The sequence below is a fragment of the Mesoplodon mirus genome (genome assembly GCF_964341445.2).
Source record: "Mesoplodon mirus genome assembly, chromosome: 18".
NCBI lineage: Eukaryota > Metazoa > Chordata > Mammalia > Artiodactyla > Ziphiidae > Mesoplodon > Mesoplodon mirus.
The window spans coordinates 39,130,353-39,135,192 of record NC_138994.1 but is presented as its reverse complement, the minus strand read 5'-3'; positions in this window follow the sequence as shown (position 1 = coordinate 39,135,192).

Below are 4,840 nucleotides of genomic sequence, written 5' to 3'. Positions count from 1 at the left end.
CAGGCGCGGGCGCGGCGGGGCGGGTCCTGCAAGGGCGGGCCCGCCCAACGGATGTGCCTCCTGGCCAATGGGCGGCCCGCACGCCGCCCGCCCCGCCCCTGCCCCCTCAGTGGGCGCCCGCGAGCACGCCCGCTGCGCGTGCGCCACGGCGCGGGGCCTTCCGGAATTTGTAGTCCACGAGCAGAGCTCTGGCGTGGGCTACTGGGGACGAGTTTTTGAGGGGAGGCGCGCGTTCCCCCATTCGGAGGAGCCTTTTCCCTTCTTGCAATGAGCGAGCGACGCCCACACTCAGGTAATGAGGCAGTCCCGTCCCGAAAGGCAGGAGAATTCTGACCGGGGCGACTCCCTGGTCCCCGGCCTCAGTTTCCCCATCTGCGCCATTGGCCCGGTGATTGACGAGTTGTATTATGTTTGACCAGTTTTACGGGACACCACTTGGACCATTCCCCAGCGCGCCAGAGCACCGTCCACGCCACGCTCCTGGTCCCTCTGGGTGGTCAGTCAGGATTGCCCTCCTCCGCCCACAGCCCCCTGGGGAACTCCTATACATCTTTCAGGATCCGACATAAAAAGCTCTGGTGGCAGCACGGGGGATTCTTAGGAGCACCATCAGCTAAAGAGAGGGACAGTGGGGCTTCCCTGGTGGCGCAGTGGTTGGGAGTCCACCTCCCGATGCAGGGGACACGGGTTCATGCCGCGGTCCGGGAAGAAGATCCCACATGCCGCAGAGCGGCTCGGCCCGTGAGCCATGACCGCTGGGCCTGCGCGTCCGGAGCCTGTGCTCCGCAACGGGAGAGGCCACAACAGTGAGAGGCCCGCGTACCGCAAAAAAAAAAAAAAAAAAAAGAGAGGGACAGAGACCCAGTGGGGAGAAGAGGCCGTTCCTGAGGAGCTGGGAGCTGGCATTTGGTCCTGAGATTGGATCCGGGCTTCTCTGACATGGGGGGAGGGCCTCCCTATGCAGGGAATGGTGTATAAACAAAGCTGCACCGCCTCCACATCCCAGGCCTCCTTTTCTCATCTGGACAGTGGCCTGGAGGCTGAACCTTTCCTTCCAAGACCGAGAATAGGCTGCCCTGGGCTCAGCGTCCCAGAAGCTTAGGTGGGGCAGGTAGGCCTGGCCCAGACCCCACCAGCTGTGTCAAGGGATGCGCCTGACTTGTGACCCCAGGCAGTTGCCAAGCCACAGGCCTGACCACCACCACCACCGCCCCCCGTCAGCCCTGCTTAGCCCTTACCTGGCGTTGGAGCTGGATCTGGAAGAGGGCCGAGCAGAGGGGCAGGGAGGTGAGAGGAAGGAAGATAAGAACAAGGCTTATGAGTGTCTACAGGTGTGGCAGGCACCAGTCATATCCCTTTCCTGGTTTCAGCTGATTAAGTGCTCTCAACAGTTCTGTGAGGGAGGAAAGCCCCGAGGTTCTTGATGAGGAAGCTAAGACAGGTGGGTGCAGGCAAGGGGGCTGAGCTGGCTGCACTGAGAAGGGTCAGGCACCTCCAGCCTCTGCCCACGCCATGCCCAGCACAGGCAGCTCAAGCAGGTCTGAAGCCTGGGTTCTGGTCCCTGCCCTGCCACCCATGGCTGACTTTCACAGCCTGAGCCTCAGTGGCCTCTTCTGCAGAACGAAGTCCTCACACGGGGAAGCATTAGGAAGGTGTTAATTCACATCCCTATGTCCGTTGCCTTTAGAAGCTGTGCAGCCTGGAGCAAGATGCTTAAGCTCTCTGTGTCTCGGTTTCCTCACCTGTAAAAACATGGGTAATCCTAGTACCTGCTTCAGAGGGTCATTACGAAGATGAGATGAATTAGCACTTGTAAAGCCCTTAGACCAGACCGCGCCAGGCAGACTCAGCTGTCGTTAGAGTTCTTGCTAATTGCTGTTTGAGCTCTGCCCCTCTGTCACCCTGGGCAAGTCCCTGCCCTTCTTCAGTCTCCACTTCTGTCTTTGAAAGGGGACCGAGTCAGCAGGCAGTAAGCAGCCATGCCTGCCCCACCGCACACCCACAGCTCACAGTCTAGGGGAGCACAGAACCGAGTGGAGACCACAGACACCCGGAGTTCACTGTGCTGTGATGGGGACACCAGGGGGCGGTGGGAGCCCAGAAGAGGCATCTGACGCAGGGTAGGTGCCCCTGGAGGGAGGGGGGCAGTTCAAGCTGGGCTGTAATGGGTGAGCAGTTCAACGGTAGAGCGGGCAGGGGGTGGAGAGGGGGGGCCCAAGCTAGCAGGGGTTCTCAGTGTCAGAACTCTCCCCACACCTGTGCGAATGCCCATGGAGTAGGGCCCCAGAGCCTGGATTTTAAACCAGTCCTTTCCCAGGTGACTCTAAGGCCCCAGCTTGGCCCCATCTGATCAGGTTCAAGGGGTTAAATGGGTAAACTGAGACGTGAGCAGATAGGCCCAGCCCATCCACACGTGGGGCAGGGTTAGGAATGGCACGGGGTGAGTGTGGGACACCAAGGACTGCTTGTGCTTCCCTTCCCCCGTGAGCCCGGGCCCAGGCGTATGATTACCATGGTCACAGGGCAACAGGGTCACGCCTGCTCATTGCTCAAAGCCGGAAACAGGCTCTGGGGAACCCGGGCAAGGGCATGGACACAAAGTCTTCAGTGACCTCAGGCGGCCCCGCACCTGTCCTGGAGGTTGGGGGGATGATGGGGGCAGGAGGGCACCTGAGGCAGCGCTCGAAGGGAAAGCCTGTCCCTCTTGCAGCCTCCCAGCCTCAGGTCAGCCTCAGGCCAGGGATGGGCTGCTACCTTCTTGGCATTTCCTGGGTGGGGTGGCCTCTCCCCACACCCTCCTCCTCCTCCTCCTTCTCCTTGGCCACCCCAGGGCCCTCGCCCAGCTCTGAGGTGGGACCCAGGTCTGGCTTCAAATCCCAAGACATCCCCTTGCTAGCTGGGTAACCTCAGGTAAGCCACCTGTCCACCTTGGGCCTCAGTTTCCCCATCTGTAAAATGCAGTAAGGACTAAATGAGATGATTCCAAACAGGAGTGGAGCCCAGGGCCTGGCAGGCTCTGTACCTAGTGAGCCAGCCATTCCTAGACTCTGGCTCATAGCTAGCCACCTCACCATTCTTCAAACCTACCAGACAGGCTCCTCCTTGGGACCCCTGCACTTGCTATTTCCTTGCCTGGGATGCTTTGCCCCCAGGTTTTCACTTAACCAAATCCCTCCCCTCCTTTTGGTCTTGACCTGATGACACTTGCTCAAGGAAGCCCCCCCGGCCTCTCGATTCCTGATGCCTCCCTTGCCTTGTCCCTCTCTGCCTGCCTCTTCTCACCCACCGTGCACCTGACTTCTGTGTATATTACTTGTCTTCCAGCTTGAGAATGTGCTCCCCAAGGGCTCAGTTTTTAATGCTGCTGTTCACTGCTGTGTCCCCAGTGCCTAGAACAGTGCCTGGCACACGGTAGGTACTCAACACATTTAAAAAATAATGTACGAATGGATTTTAAAAGGTCAGAAGCAAATGTAACAAACTGTTAACACGTGTCGGTGGTAGTGTGGCTTCTCTTAAGTATTTTTCAGTGTGTTTGAAATATTGCATTAAAAATACAAAACGCAGGGGGCTTCCCTGGTGGTGCAGTGGTTGAGAGTCCGCCTGCCAATGCAGGGAACATGGGTTCGTGTCCCGGTCTGGGAAGATCCCACATGCTGCGGAGTGGCTGGGCCCGTGGGCCATGGCCACTGAGCCTGCACGTCCGGAGCCTGTGCTCCGCAACGGGAGAGGCCACAACAGTGAGAGGCCCACGTACCGCAAAAAAAAAAAAAACGCAAATAATAACAGTCCACACTGTTTGGGAGTCAGAGGTCATAGGAAATGGTGGTTGACGCTTGTGGCGAGGCAGGTGCAGAGTAGGGGTGTCCCCGAGCCAGGCTGGCATCCTCAGAGGCAGGTGCCCCCATAGATGCCGTATCTGTGCTTTATCTGCCTGGACCTTGTGGTGACATTGGAGGTAGGTACAAGGACAGCCCACTTCACAAACAGGAAACGGAAGCTAAGGCCCAAGGCCACCTGTGGAGAGAAGGAGGGAAGAAGGGGTGGCGAAAGCCCCGCAGGGAGGCCGAGTAGGGGCAGCCAGGGAGTGGGAGGGAAGGCAGGACAGCCTGGGCCAGGGAGATGGCCCCGCCTTCCAGGAGCTGGCCCAGATCCTGGCTGAGGCCACGACCCTCCTCTGCTGCCCAAACCACACAAGCAGCTTCTTCCTGGCGGCTCAGCTCCGGGGGGCCTGGCAGGCCCCGCGATTCCTGGAGTGGAATCTGGGCTGGGGGCAGGGCGGGCGGGGCCTGGGTGGGAGGAGATGAGGGGTCCAGCAGGGTGGGGGCTGCCTGGGAGAGCACCAGAGCGCTCATCCTGCATGGTGGCTTTGAGGGCCCAGATAGGGGAGGGGCAGGGGCTCTGGGGCCCACGGAGGGTGAGCAGTGTGTTGGGCCTCAGGGAAGGGGCCAGGCAGCGGGAGGCTGGGGCAGACCCAGCCTGTCCTCGTTTTACAAGGGAGGAACCTGAGGCTCAGAGAGAAGTGACCTGCCCAGGGTCACGTGGGGGACCACACAGGGGTCTTTGGACCTCCAGCCCAGGGCTCCCTCTCCAGATGCAGGGCTGCCAGGCCTGACACTTGCCCCGAGCCTAGGTCTGAACTGTGCTTTTCTCAGCTCACACTGGGTCACAGGACCTGGGGATTTGGATGCACCGGCCCCCTGCAGGGGTATCAGGTTTGAGACTCCAGGAGATTCTCAGAGGCCTATTGGAAGGTGGGGTTCGGTGCTTCATTCGTCTCTCTGGCTGCAAGTTCTAATCCTGCTCTGCCATTTCATCTTTCTGGGCCTCAGTTTATTCA